Source organism: Balaenoptera ricei, chromosome 5 (genome assembly GCF_028023285.1).
Source record: "Balaenoptera ricei isolate mBalRic1 chromosome 5, mBalRic1.hap2, whole genome shotgun sequence".
Classification (NCBI taxonomy): Eukaryota; Metazoa; Chordata; class Mammalia; order Artiodactyla; family Balaenopteridae; genus Balaenoptera; species Balaenoptera ricei.
The window spans coordinates 59133526-59149598 of NC_082643.1; the positions used below are offsets into that span (position 1 = coordinate 59133526).

At 38.5% G+C, this 16073-nt stretch overlaps 1 pseudogene; it reads left to right on the forward strand.

Annotated features, from left to right (window-relative positions):
• The first annotated feature begins 12939 nt into the window (after window positions 1–12939).
• On the forward strand, window positions 12940–14142 carry LOC132366236 (mitotic spindle assembly checkpoint protein MAD1-like; annotated as a pseudogene).
• Window positions 14143–16073: the final 1931 nt, after the last annotated feature.

Genomic DNA, 16073 nt, shown 5'->3' on the forward strand with positions numbered 1-16073 from the left:
ACTTTCTGAAGAGTTTTTATCATAAATGGGTGTTGAATTTTGTCAAAAGCTTTTTCTGCATCTATTGAGATGATCATATGGTTTTTCTTCTTCATTTTGTTAATGTGGTGTATCACATTGATTAATTTGCGTATATTGAAGAATCCTGCATCCCTGGGATAAATCCCACTTGATCATGGTGTATGATCCTTTTAATGTGTTGTTAGATTCTGTTTGCTAGTAGTTTGTTGAGCATTTTTGCATTTATATTCATCAGTGATATTGGTCTGTAATTTTCTTTCTTTGGAGTTTCTTTGTCTGGTTTTCGTATCAGGGAGATGGTGGCCTCGTAGAATGAGTTTGGGAGTGTTCCTTCCTCTGCAATTTTTTGGAAGAGTTTGAGAAGGATGGGTGTTAGCTCTTCTCTAAAGGTTTGATAGAATTCACCTGTGAAGCCGTCTGGTCCTGGACTTTTGTTTATTGGAAGATTTTTAATCACAGTTTCCATTTCATTACTTGTGATTGGTCTGTTAATATTTTCTATTTCTTCAGACTTGGAAGGTTATACCTTTGTAAGAATTTGTCCATTTCTTCCAGGTTGTCCATTTTATTGGCATATAGTTGCTTGTAGTAATCTCTTAGGATGCTTTGTATTTCTGTGGTATCTCTTGTAACCTCTCCTTTTTCATTTCTAATTTTATTGATTTGAGTCCTCTCCCTCTTTTTCTTGATGAGTCTGGCTAATGGTTTATCAATTTTGTTTATCTTCTCAAAGAACCAGCTTTTAGTTTTATTGATCTTTGCTACTGTTTTCTTTGTTTCTATTTCATTTTTTTCTGCTCTGATCTTTATGATTTCTTTCCTTCTACTAACTTTGGGTTTTGTTTGTTCTTCTTTCTCTAGTTCATTTAGATGTAAGGTTTGATTGTTTATTTGAGATTTTTCTTGTTTCTTGATGTAGGCTTGTATTGCTATAAACTTCCCTCTTAGAACTGCTTTTACTGCATCTCATAGGTTTTGGATTGTCATGTTTTCATTGTCATTTTTCTCTATGTATCTTTTCATTTCCGCTTTGATTTCTTCAGTGATCTCTTGGTTATTTAGTAGTATATTGTTTAGCCTCCACGTGTTTGTGTTTTTTACGTTTTTTTCCCCTGTAATTGATTTCTAATCTCAGAGCATTGTGATCAGAGAAGATGCTTGATATGATTTCAATTTTCTTAAATTTACTGAGGCTTGATTTGTGACCCAAGATGTGATCTATCCTAGAGAATGTTCTGTGTGCCCTTGAGAAGAAAGTGTAATCTTCTGTTTTTGGATGGATTGTCCTATAAATATCAATTAAATCTATCTGGTGTATTGTGTCATTTAAAGCTTGTGTTTCCTTATTAATTTTCTGTTTGGATGATCTGTCCATTGGTGTAAGTGATGTGTTAAAGTCCCCCACTATTATTGTGTTACTTTCAATTTCCTCTTTTATAGCTGTTAGTAGTTGCCTTATATATTGAGGTATTCCTTTGTTTGGTACATATATATTTATAATTGTTATATTTTCTTCTTGGATTGATCCCTTGGTCATTATGTAGTATCCTTCCTTGTCTCTTGTAACATTCTTTATTCTAAAGTCTGTTTTATCTGATATGTGTATTGCTACTCCAGCTTTCTTTCAATATCCATTTGCATGGAATATCTTTTTCCTTCCCCTCATTTTCAGTCTGTATGTGTCCCTAGGTCTGAAGTGGGTGTCTTGTAGACAGCATATATATGGGTCTTTTGTATCCCTCAGTGAGCCTGTGTCTTTTGGTTGGAGGATTTAATCCATTCACGTTTAAGGTAATTATCAATATGTATGTTACTACTACCATTTTCTTGATTGTTATGGGTTTGTTTTAGTAGGTCCTTTTCTTCTCTTGTGTTTTCCACTTAGAGAAGTTTCTTTAGCATTTGTTGTAGAGCTGGTTTGGTGGTGCTGAATTCTCTTAGCTTTTGCTTGTCTGTAAACCTTTTGATTTCTTCGTCAAATCTGAATGAGATCCTTGCTGGGTAGAGTAATCTTTGTTGTAGTTTCTTACCTTCCATCACTTTAAATATATCATGTCACTCCCTTCTGGCTTGTAGAGTTTCTGCTGAGAAATCAGCTGTTAACCTTATGGGAGTTCCCTTGTATGTTATTTGTCATTTTTCCCTTTTTGCTTTCAATCTTTTTTCTTTGTCTTTGATTTTTGTCAATTTGATTACTATGTGCCTCCATGTGTTTCTTCTTGGGTTTATCCTGCCTGGGACTCTCTGTGCTTCCTGGCCTTGGGTGCCATTTCCTTTCCCATGTTAGGGAAATTTTTGACTATAATCTGTTCAAATATTTTCTCAGTTCCTTTCTCTCTCTTCTCCTTCTGGGACCCCTATAATGTGAATGTTGTTGCATTTAATGTTGTCCCAGAGATCTCTTAGGCTTTCTTCATATCTTTTCATTCTGTTTTCTTTATTCTGTTCTGTGGCAGTGAATTCCACCATTCTGTCTTCCAGGTCACTTATCTGTTCTTCTGCCTCAGTTATTCTGCTATTGATTCCTTCTTGGGTATTTTTCATTTCAGTTATTGTATTGTTCATCTCTGTTTGTTTGTTCTTTAATTCTTCTAGGTGTTTGTTCTTTAATTTTTCTAGGTCTTTGTTAAACATTTCTTGCATCTTCCTTATCTTTGCCCCCATTCGTTTTCTGAGGTCCTGAATCATTTTCACTATCATTATTCTGAATTCTTTTTCCGGAAGGTTGCCTATCTCCACTTCATTTAGTTGTTTTTCTGTGGTTTTATCTTGTTCCTTCATCTGGTACATAGTCCTCTGCCTTTTCATTTTGTCTATCTTCTGTTCATGTGGGTTTTGTTCCACAGGCTTCAGGATTGTAGTTTTTCTTGCTTCTGCTATCTGACCTCTGGTGGATGAGGCTATCTAAGAGGCCTGTGCCAGTTTCCTGATGGGAGCGACTGGTGGTGGGTAGAGCTGGCTGTTGCTCTGGTGGGCAGAGCTCAGTAAAACTTTAATCTGCTTGTCTGCTGATGGGTGTGGCTGGGTTCCCTCCCTGTTGGTTGTTTCGCCTGAGGCAACCCAACAGAGGAGCCTACCTGGCTCTTTGGTGGGGCTAATGGTGGACTCTGGGAGGGCTCACACCAAGGAGTACGTCCCAGAACTTCTGCTGCCAGTGTCCTTATCCCTGCAGTGAGCCACAGCTGCCCCCCGCCTCTGCAGGAGACCCTCCAGCACTAGCAAGTAGGTCTGCTTCAGTCTCCTAAGGGGTCACTGCTCCTTCCCTTGGGTCCTGATGCACACACTACTATGTGTGTGCCCTCCAAGAGTGGAGTCTCTGTTTCCCCCAGTCCTGTCGAAGTCCTGCAATTAAATCCCACTAGCCTTCAAAGTCTGATTCTCTAAGAATTCTTCCTCCCATTGCCAGAGCCCCAGGTTGGGAAGCCTGACGTGGGGCTGAGAACCTTCACTCCAGTGGGTGGACTTCTGTGGTAAAAGTGTTCTCCAGTTTGTGAGTCAGCCACCCAGCAGTTATGGGATTTGATTTTATTGTGATTGCGCCCCTCCTACTATCTCACTGTGGTTTCTCCTTTGTCTTTGGATGTGGGGTATCTTTTTTGGTGAGTTCCAGTGTCTTCCTGTCGATGACTGTTCAGCAGTTAGTTGTGATTCTGGTGCTCTCGCAAGAGGGAGTGAGTGCACGTCCTTCTACTCCGCCACCTTGAACCTATCTCCTTGGATCTAGTCTTAAAGAGTCAGAATGATATCTTACTGAATTTGAAAATAAAAAGATACAAGAAAAGTGTTTATCTGCAGAAGATTTAGAATGTTACATTATTGATAATTACCCTTGAATTTTCCCCTTGTATACATAATTTGAGAATATAAATTACATATGAATTTTTTCAAATTTCTTCAAAATTTTACCTATCATTGGAATATATTGAAACTCTCTAAGCTGAATCCCATGAGCAGTCTGATTATAATAATGCACTTCTGTTGCTTTATTTTGGTGAGCAGGACCATTTATTTTACTTAACATGGGTGAGTAATTTACTCTCATGCTCCATATTATTTTAAATAAGTTCATGTTGCAAAAATAATGATGTTTATTATTTTTATTGCCTATGACGATGTGAGTAGTGTATAACTTGCTCATAACTCTTTCATTTAGAATCAGTGCCATATAAAATACACATAAGGACAATTCATTATTAGAGTTTAAAATATACTATTTTCCAAACCCCAGAAATTTATCAAATCTGCTAATAAAGCTGCAATAACAGCAACAATGTTTTCCTTCTATTGTAAATCTTTTATAATAATAATGCTTTATTTTTATTATCATCATTTATAAATAGAGACCAAGTATTTTCCCCTCAATCATAAACCTAAATGATATGGTACATTATTGACTACTTCATCAGTTTATAATTCAAAATCAGATGTGCTCCATTTAAATAACACAATGAGAAATCAAATACTTATAAAAAATCATGTTCTAATATATTTTAAATGAATAAATTAAAATAGCAGGTTCACACTTACAGAACAAGTGAACATTATGATGGAAGTGAAAAATTGAGTCCAAAAACAGATTTCACTATCAGGATTTCAAGAAGTTGATAATCTGAATGGAAGTGATATATTTATAGGTCATGGAAAATACTTTGACAGAATTTTACTTTTAATATACTTTTTTTTTTTTTTCTTTTTAATTAATTCATTTATTTATTTATTTTTGGCTGTGTTGGGTCTTTGTTTCTGTGCGAGGGCTTTCTCTAGTTGCGGCCAGCGGGGGCCACTCTTCATCACGGTGCGCGGGCCTCTCACTGTCGCGGCCTCTCTTGGTGCAGAGCACAGGCTCCAGACGCGCAGGCTCAGTAGTTGTGGCACACGGGCCCAGTTGCTCCGCGGCATGTGGGATCTTCCCAGACCAGGGCTCGAACCCGTGTCCCCTGCATTAGCAGGCAGACTCTCCACCACTGCGCCACCAGGGAAGCCCTTTTAATATACTTTTAAAGCTGACAAATAAAATCACAGATATAATGCAAGCAGTCACATTCTTGAGGATTTTTTAAAAAGTCTTTACTTGTCTCTCTTAGGACAAGAATGATTCATGAATTAATGAATAGCTGCATTTTGCTTCACTATTAGCTATGACCACACCTTTCTCTGTAAATGAGAATAAAACCATCCATGGAGTTCTTTGTAGGATGGTAGCCAGGAAATTTGTTATATTGAATGCATAAGGAAAAGGAATTGTTTAGGGTGACCCAAGGGTGTATAACTAGGAGTAATGGCATGAAATTAAAGAAAAAGAAAATTTAGGTTGATCTTCAGATCGATGTCCTAAGTTTATTAGGATACACGACTCTCTCCCAAGGGAAATGGTTAAAGTCTCATTATTTCAGTCTCTTAAAGTTAACCAGGCAGAATACCCCAGGACATAATGTAAAAAATAATCCTGTATTGTCAGAATCTGATGGAAGAGATGATCTAACAAGTCTTTTCCATCATTAATTTCCATAGTCATGAACTAGTGATTATGGCTGCAATTAGCACTGTTTAAAGGAAAGTGCAATTTCAATACCGAAACTAGCTTCCCTGGAGCTAAAAAGCCTGGACCTAATTCAAAGTAAAAACAAGGGGAGGAGGACTGGAGCCAAACCAAACTACAATAAATACACTTAGACGTGACAAAAGAAGGAAATTCTGATATTGTCGGTGCTACTATACATGGCTGTTTAGTTCTTTCTTTCTCTTTCTTTTTTTTTTTTTTTTTATAAAGGAAACTTTGGTAGCAGCCCTAGTATTATTCTTTTTCATTCATGAATCATCTTGATTCACTGATTTATTTTCAAGTTTGGGGATGATGAGTGGAGAATATAAGGCTTGACTCTCTAGTTAGCTACTTGAAATTTGTCCAGGTCTTCATTCTCTTCATTTGTATGTTATTTTATCAAACAATTTCTAAAAGACTCAAAATGCACAAATGAATTCTCAGTGATGTCTGTAAAATTAAACTTCCCAGAGTAATGGAGCACAGGATTTCTAAATCAGCCAACACCCTTAGTAGCTATCCATGTGATAATTTTTTTTAATTATTTAATTTTTCTTCAGTTATTTGTGAATTATTTTTATTCTCCTTTTTTATCATGCAAAAATGGGAGAAGTGAAAAGAAGCAGCTCCAGATTATTGACTCTAATTCTGAAAAATAATTTTCAAAAGAAGAATAATATTTGACTATCATATGTTCTAAAAGTAAATATTTCAGAAAGGCAAAATGAACACTGAATTGCAAAGGAGTTTCCCAAGGAAAAGAGAACCATTTTCATAACTATGATCATAGAAGTCAATAAAATGCTTGTGGAAAGGCAGAAAAAGCACTTAGCTGATTGTACTTTTAGTAAAAAGGAACAAACTGGCTTCATTTTCCCCCTAATTCTTCAAACAAAATGATTCTTATGTTTTTGAACTCCACAGTTGCTACCAAGCCACATTCTCTGCCCTCAAAAAGTACATAGTCTAATGCGCAGGAGGAGATAAAAACATGCACTGAATATAGCACCAATTATAAGCAACTAGTTTAATAAATACAACTATATGTGACAGAAAGATGAATTTGCCTGACTGGTTCAAGGATAGGGCCACAGTTTGCTAATCTGTGACTCTGTGTGTGTGTGTGTCTGTATTGTGAAGATATGAAAAGGCATTTCTACAAGTTGGGGCAGAATGAACAATTACATGGAAAAAAAGGAAGTATATGTGTTTGGGGAATAACAGTTGTATGTTGCCAAAGAGAGGAGTTTAGAAATGAGTGGTAAGAAAAAGGTAGAAACAACAGAACAAGGATTCTGAATATTATGGATTTCATTCATTGGCAATAGAGAACCATTAAAACGTGTGTTTTTCATTTGTTTGTTTAGCTGGAGACTACCATTGTCAAATATACATACTGCGAAGATTACTTTGATGAACAGAATGGTAAGAAAAGGTTGCTGAAATCACGCAGATCAGTTAAAAGGCTAATGCAACAATGCAAACAAAAGGGTGGGTGTTTTTCTTTTCCCCAAATTTCTTCAAATTGAATTTGGCCCCTGCAGACCCATCAACAAAACTAAAAAATATTGCCAGATCTTAGATAATTATGAGTCTTTCTGTTATAATTCAGGGGAGATCAAATGTAATTAAGCTGAAAGAGATAAAAGAAAGTTTATCCATGTCACTTATGGGAAGACCAACGGCACAATAACCTTGGCAGAATTACATACAACATCAACAACGAGTAGTATTTCGAAAGGCTATCAAATGGAAGCAGAAATCACCCTGTAATCTAAGGTACTAAGTACAAAAATTTGCCTAAGGAATTTCAGCTGCCTTTGTGAACTTAACAGGGCAAGAATGGGATCTAGTGCATTTGCTCAACTAATATTAAACTAGAAAACTTGAGAGGCAAAGCTTGGAAGACCACAGGGGGGCACTTTTACTGAAAGCAACATCATTCATTATGAAAAAGGAGCACCTCAAAAATACTTCTGAAGGAAGAAAAATGTATTTTTCTATGATCACTTTTAGAGACTTCTTTTTTCAGTCATATTTTGTGTGATGGCAGGCACATGAGCTTAGCAACATGAACATTCATGTGGCTATGGGCATCTTTAATGGAACATTCTCTTAATCATTTTCGAAACCATCTCTATCACTGAGTACTACCTCGGTATGAACTTTTTTTTTTTTTTTTTAGCAGTTGCTCTACACATTGATGATTTATTTTAAACTTTTCAACTCACCTTTATCACAAACACTGGGACTTTCCCAAAGCCTATTACTACAGAGTAAACCTTACTACAGGGGCTGCTTAAACATCATCAGTGAAGGTATTTTCACCCATCCGATGTTTCTACAGCAATTGCTTCTGCAATTATTATCAAGCAAGCTCCAGTATGCTTAAGGCCACAAATTGTTTATGTAGCCTCTCTTTGTGTATCCCAAAGAGAATATATACATTTTCCTAAAAGCTTTCTAGAATCTACTGGCACCTCATCCACCTCAGATGACCTTAAATCCCAAGGTCATCAGAGAACACTGAAGAGAATAAATACAAAAACTGTTACAAATTTCTCAACACCTACATACATATAAACTTCCCTTCACTTACATTCATCTTCCTCTCCTTCGTTCCACTTTCATTAGAAGAGATGTTCTATGTGCACGTGGAAGCTGTTAAATTTCACAAGGTACTCAGAGCTAAAAATGAGTAGAAAGCAGGGCAACTTCAAGGACAAGCACTTCCAAATCATGGGGCAAAACTGGCACACTCTTTGTGTCTCACCTAATACTGTTCCCCAGTCATCTCTCTTGACTTGTGAAACTTCATGACATGAGAGACAACTGAATTTAGGACAAGATTATGAAATATTGCACTGGATAAAGATATTTCTTTAAAAATTATATACATATACATATATATATAATGTTTCTATTTGAAATGGACTTGTTGAACTCGAAAAACTCATTTTGATGTCTTTTTTTCCTTGTAATCCTAGGCTCTTAGAGAAAAATAAGATCTCCCAAGAGATGCAAGTCATAATCATCTCTGTTTTCATTAACTTACATTCACATGTCTGGGGAACCTGATTACTAAAGGATAGTGCTGATACCACCCTTACTCTGCAAAGCAGGAATTGGGGTTTTTTTGATCATTTTATAGTTGAGTAAAATGATCACTAGGTATTAAGTAACTATTCAAAGGTGACAAATTTGTCTGTCTGAATTCATGAAAATTTGCAGTAAACATTTTCAAAAACTATCTTTTTTTAAGATGTATTTTGTATGTTTGCTTTATGTTATGTGCTTTGCAAGTGTTTACTTCTCTTGTGAAGTAGGTATGATTATTCTGTTTTTGCAGATAAGAAAACTAAGGTTGAGTCTGATTAATCCTGGTAATGAAGTGTAAGTCCAAGAAAGCCCTTAGCAGACTGCCCTTAGCAGATCACCATCACTGGCCTGGCTAACATCACCATAAAGCAGGGCTGCAGTCATGACAGCAGGTCTTAGACATCATCTCAGTGACTGAGCAGGGAGGAAGGGACCTAGCTGTCACTCACCACTGAGTCTCCCTCAATTCTGGAAAATCGAGCCTGGAACCAGTGGCAGAGGTGAAGTGCAGAGGAATCAGCAGTTCAGTGACCTCATTCATGACATTTTCCAGTAGTATCTACTGTAAAAAGTACTTCATATATAATCAAATAAATGACACTGTGAAAGTTATTTTTGTGCAGAAGACTGCCATAAAGAAGGTAAATCAGGAAGCAACTTGGTGGTATAGAAGTGGAGAAACTAAGTAGTTTGATGTTATTGAAGGGAATTAGGTACAAGAGCAGCTGTTACAGTAAGTCCCCTATGTCAGAATGAGCTCCATTCCGAGAGCGAGTTCTTAAGTCCAATTTGTTTGTAAGTCCAACAAAGTTAGCCTAGGTATCCAACTAACACAATCGGCTATATAGTACTGTACTGTAATAGGTTTATAATACTTTTCACACAAATAATACATAAAAAAACCACAAAAAATAAACATTTTTAATCTTACAGTATAGTACCTTGAAAAGTACAGTTGTACAGGACAACAGCTAGCATACAGGGGCTGGCATAGAGTGAACAGGCAAGAAGAGTTACTGACAGGAGGAGGGAGAGGAGGTGGGAGATGGGAGAGCTGAAGAATCATTAGCAATAGGAAACGGAGGGCAAGGTGCCCGTGACAATGTATGCCAGACACGTGAACTGACTGCGTGATTGGACACACAAACACATGTTCGCATCTTTGAAAGTTCGCAACTCGAATGTTCGTATGTAGGGGACTTACTGTACAGATGGTGTTCCAGTTCAAGGCATTAAATATGTAGCAGATCGTGACCATCATAGGTGTTAACCACACCAAATTACCAACACCACCACCAACATAATGAGAATGGGAAAAAGGTGAATTCAAAGACTGGCCCCTGGAAAGCAACCCAATAATGCCATCCTTACTGCAAACAGTGGTGATTGTCACCTTGCTAGATGTGAAGACACTATGACCCTCAATCATGATATACTAAGCCTCCCTGGGCAGTGATGGAGGGTGCTGACAACCATGGTTAAGGTAAAGGAAGTAGACCAGTTAGACACTAGGGTTGCAGATTAATGCTCTGCAGAGGGCCTCTTTACCAATGACAGCCTAAAGAGGGCATCAATAAAGAGAATGAGTAAAATGGAGAAAATGAAACCCAGGAAAAACATCCACCTCAATTTTGGTACTGCTACATCTTCAATTACCTGCCCAGACATCCAGAAAACTATAAATTACAAGATGACAAAAAGAAGAAATGTAGCACATTAATCATCTGAAAAAATTCTTAGCCCAGAAAACCCTAAACTTAGCCAAGAAAACCTTAAATTCTTGCTACTCAAACTGTGATCCAGGGACAAATATCATCAACAACTCCTAGGATCTTGTTAGTGATGCAGAAAACTCAGGCCCCACTTCAGACCTACTAAATCAGAATCTGCAATTTAACAAGATCCCTAGGTGAATATGTATACACGTCAGGCTTAAGAAGCACTGCCTTAATTCACAAGAGGGCAAAAAGTTCTTAGCATCAGATCCACCAGATGAGCAAAATATTTCTGCTCTGAGGCTGTGCAAGGGATTATTGATTAGACGCTGCCTTAGCAACTTTAACCTCATCCAGTTTTATCATTCAACTGGAAGTAATTGACATAAAATTACAGCAATAAGATTTGAGCTAAAGGAGATGGAAAGAGCTCAGATGTTAGAAAAATATTTAGAAGTATAAATTTCTAAAGATTACTATCTTTGAAACCTTTCAGTTGATTCAATAAATCTTAAAATAAAAAGTAAAATAATGATAATATATATGGCAAAAATAAGAAAATTAATATCACTTGCCATCTAAAGAAAAAAGTATATGAAAATGAGTAATCCTTTTGTTATTCTTGGGAATCAAATTTTCCACGTAGGAGACAGACTCTACAGATATAAGATTTAAGATACTAGGTTAAAAAAAAACAGAACCTCAAAACCCCATGAACTTCTAAATTTGAATTGGAAATATTGTTTTGAACTCATGATGCATATCTTTAAAATGTAATATTCCTTAGATATAACAAATAAATGCAATGTATGATTCTAATATGGATCCTAGATTGGAAAATAATTGCTATGCAGGATTGCTAATTAGTTCAAATTAGAATAATTGAGCTAGAATAATATCAAATATGGGATATATTTTAGAGAATACTATTTTATCATTATTTTAAATTTTATATTTCTAATAGGGTTATCTATGATAATATTCTTATTCCTAAGAGACATATGGTGAATCTAGGAAATGTACAGAATAAGTTGCCATATGTGAAAGCAAAGATGCTATCAAACACAGCTGGAGTTGCATCATAAACTCCCTTGAAAAGGTTCCCACAAGGTCAAAGGTGGAAAAATATGAGTATTGATAAGAATAACCACTGCAATATATTAAAACATAATATAGCTAATTCTATGAATTTGTAAAGATACAAAAATATATATTTTTAAATTCCTATTCTTCGCTTTTGGAAGATATCTAGAATTAACTTGATGTTTTAAAACTGGTAAATGAAAGGAAATGAAAGGAAAATGAAAGGAAAAACCAGACATTTATCCTGACAATGATATCAGAGATAGCCAACAAATTATTGAGGACATGTTTCTCTCTATGGAAATATTGCAGCTAAAAAACACAGAAAAAACCATAGAAAAATACCATTTTTCAAACTCCTAATGAAATCCTGAATTTAGGCAATGGTAATCAATGGCCACTGGCATCATAAAAACAAAGACAACTAGCTAATTTGTACCTCCTGATGGAAGTACACAATCCACCTATGAAGCATTCTTGCCAAAAATATCTAACCTGAATCTAGTTCCAGTTCCAAGAAAGAAAGAAAGGGAGGGAGGGAGGGAAGGAGGGAGAGAGGAAGGAAGGAAGGAAGGAAGGAATGGAGAAAAAAGAAAAGAAAAGAAAGGAACGGAAAAGAAAAGAAAAGGCAGGGAAAGGAAAGAGGCAGAAAGGGAAGGAGGGAGAAGATGAACAAAAGAATGGAAATGAAAACTTTTTAAGTACTTGCTGTGTGCTCATTGACTAGATACCTAGAACTGTCTGCATTACCTACACAGCAGAAGTTCTGTTATTGTATTTATATAATAATGTCCCTTTTTGATTATATTTTTTCTTATGTCTAGATTTTTTTAAGGCACCTTTAGATTTCACGTTCTCATATACAGTCAAGTTGAACAAGTTGCAATTTTTGAGAACTTCATTTTAAAGTTGCAATTTAATTTTTAAAATGATTTTCAAGTGTTAAAATGTAAGCACCTGTAAATTAAGGACTTAAATAGCAACAACAGCTAAAATCAATAGTGGGAGTATAAGAAGGATAACGTTTGAGAATTTAGTCATTGAACTGAATGAGGAAACATGAGCTAGGCCTTCAGAAATAACAGATGTTATAAAGAAGTTGTGAGGGAATTTTAGAATTAATATCAAAAACAGGTCAAGCTTGGATGTTCAATAGAGACAAAATATAGCCCATATAAAATATTTGATCAGAATTTTATATAGAGAAAAGTGACAAATGATAATTCTCTACTTTCATGAATTTTCACAAATGTAACCAGCACCTAGCTTAAGAAACAGAAAATAAGCAGCACCCTAGAAGCCCTTTTCCTGGGACTGATGAAAGTAAGAACCAAAAATGGAAAATCAGTATGATGATGTTACCTTTAGTACAGGATAAAAAGAAGAGAGGAGGAAAGGAGGAAAAGACGGAAGGAAGGAAGGAAGGAAGAAAGGAAGGAAGGAAGGGTGGGAGGGAGGGAAGAAAGAAGGAGCTGGAACATGGAACACCTGGGGGAAAACGCCACCTTCCTATCCACCCTAAGGTCTTGAAAAATTTCATTTCTCAGGGAGTGGAGGGAGGATTTGGACTGGATGTTTCCACCTCTACCCAAGGTTCTCTGCAGACGCAGTACCAGCAGAGATGCAGTTGGACAAACACACAAAGCAGATCCGTTCAGACTTGCCTCATCCAGATGGAGCGGGAAAAGATGCAGATGGCGCCGAGTCCCAAGAGGGCTTGAGTGGAACTGGAGCGAGCGTCCAGCACCAGTGCCAGGGGTCGGCAGCTCGAGCCTGACCGCAACAAGGAGCTCTTGACACGCGTTCAGCAGCTTCAGGAGCAGGAGGCCGAGGCGGACGAGGAGATGAAAGAGCAGCTGGAGCGCAACAGATGGCGGAAGCAGAGCCTGGACGCAGCCAGCGAGAGCCCGCGGGAGAAGGAGGGCCTGGCAGAAGCCAGCGAGACCATCAGCGCTTTAAAGGGGAAGATCTCGGAATGGCAGTGGAGTGCGGAGCTAGGAGGTGCAGCTGAAGTTCCCGGAGTCTGAGAAGCAGAAGCTGAAGGTGCGTGCAGCTGGACTTGCAGCACACACAGGCAAAAAAAAAAAATGACAGGAAGCTAGTCAGAAAATTTAGGAATTCCAGGCCGGCCAAGAAGGGAGAGCAGACCAGGAGCATAAGATTAAGGAGCTGGAGCATCAATGATTCCTGCTGCGAGGCTGAAGAACCGGAAGTCTGAGCGGTGCCGCTGCCCAAGATGGCGGGAGCTGAACGAACTGAGGGAAGAGAAGCCTCCCCGCCGGAAGAGTGAGAGACCAACAAACAGGCAGCGCAGACAAGAGCCGGAGGGGCTGCAGCGAAGGCTGGGACGTCAGGAGATGCAGGAAAATCTGCTGAATGTGGAGCTAGAGAAGGCGAGGCTGCTGGCGAAGCTGCAGAGCTGGGCGAGACCGGACCAGACCCTGGACCTGAACATTAGGACCCGGGAGACAGTTCCATGTTCTTTGTTGGGCCGCAGCAGAGAGAGCTTGCCCTGAAGCAAGCAAGGAGCAGCTCCATCACCAGCAGCGTCCCGGGCTGGAGAAGGTCAGGCAGCTGTTCGAGGAGGAGGTCCGCCAGGTCAGCGGTCAGCTGCTGGAGGAGAGGAAGAAGCGCGAGACTAGGGAGTCGTGGCCCAGAGACCAGCACCGGCCCTGCAGCTGAAGAAGGTGAGGAAGACGAGGCCCAGAGAGCGACTTGGCCGGAGCCCTTGGCAGGTAAGGGGCAGCATCCCGCCTCCGTTCCTTACCCAGACCCTGTGCAGCCTCCCTCCCGGGTGCACTTCTGTCCCTCAGAATCCCTGCCTTTGCCTTTGAGCATCTCCCTTCCACCTTCCCACCTGTACTTGGGCGGTACCCTGAAAGGGGTAGCTCCGTTGCTACCCGCTTCCGGCCGCCATCGAGTGGACGCTTCGGAACATCAAAAGTGCTTGCTGCGAGACAGTGGATACAGGTCTGTCCATTTCTGATGCTATGATTTCAAATTAGGAACTTGGAAAATGGTGTTAATTGCCTTTCTACCCCGATGAAAAGAATTGCGGCTTTCAGGGGCTTAGGGCGGGAAGGTGAGCAGTGGTGGCAGCAGGCGCCCAGGCTTGGAACAGGGCTCTGCCCTAGCATTAGACGGGGCTTGGAGATGCCCTCTCTTCCTTCTTCAGGTCTTTGGAGTCACCTGTGCTTGCTGCTGGGTGGGTTTAGGTGACTCAGGCAGCTCCTGATTTTCTTTGTCCCTCAGCTGCCCTCTAAGCTAGGTTCCTTCTCCTCCACCTGTTCAGAAGGCTCGCATACCCTGTCTTACTGAGCACACCTCAATCCTTGTCCTGTCACTTCTCCACCACAGGCACAAGGCTGGGCTGCACCGGCCACACTGAGCTGTCGTAGGCTCGCCCCAGCTGTTTTCTCCAGACTTGCTTGATTGTGCACCCCTTTGTAAAAAAAATGTGCAGTATGCACGCCAATATGTGCATATTCATTTTTAAAGCATACGTGTGATCCACGGTCCATAATTAAATATTAAATAATTCAATATTGAATACATTTATTTTGAAAATTTTTTACAAATAAAATTACACAAAGTTTTTAAAATGCTTTTTTTTTTAATTGAAGTATAATTGACATATATAGCGTATTAGGTTCAGCCGTAAATGGAATGATTCTATATTTGTATAAGTTTTGAAATGATACCACAGTAAGTCTAGTTAACGTCAGTCACCATACATAGCTACAGATTTTTTTCCTCATGATGAGAACTTTTAAGATTTCTTCTCTTAGCAACATTCAAATATACAATACAGTAGTATTAACTATAGTCATCATGCTGTACCTACATTCCCAGTGGCTTATTTATTTTTTAACTGGAAGCTCATACCTTTTGACTACCTTCACCCATTTTGCCAGCCCCCAGCCCCTGCCCCTGGCAACTACCAGTCTGTTTTCTGTGTCCATGAGTTTATTTTTCTGGATTGTTTTTCAGATTCCAAATATAAGACAGGCTATACAGTATTTGTCTTTGTGTAATTTATTTCACTTGGCATAATGCCCTCGAGGTCCATCCATGTTGTCACAAATAGCAAGATTTCCGACTTTTTTATTGCTGAATAATATTATGTATATAATATTTAATTATATATATTATAATATATCACATATTCTTTATCTATTCATTCATTGCTGGACACAGGTTGTTTCCATGTCTTGGCTATTGTAAATAATGTTGCAGTGAACATGGGGGTGCATGTATCTTTGAGTTAGTGTTTTTTATTTTCTTTGGATAAATACCCAGAAGTGGAATTGCTGGATGATATGGTAGTTCTTTTTTTTAAGTTTTTGAGGAACCCCCATACTGTTTTCCATAGTGGTTGCACTAATTTACATTCCCACCAACAGTGTACAACTGTTCCTTTTTCTGCACATCCTTGCCAAAACTTTTTATTTCTTGTCTTTTTAATAATAGCTATTCTGACAGGTGTGAGGTTAAATCTCACTGTGGTTTTGATTTGCGTACACCTGATGATTAGTGATATTGAACATCTTTTCATGTACTTGTTGGCATCTGTGTGTCTTTTTTGGGAAAATGTCTATTAGGAATCTCTGCCC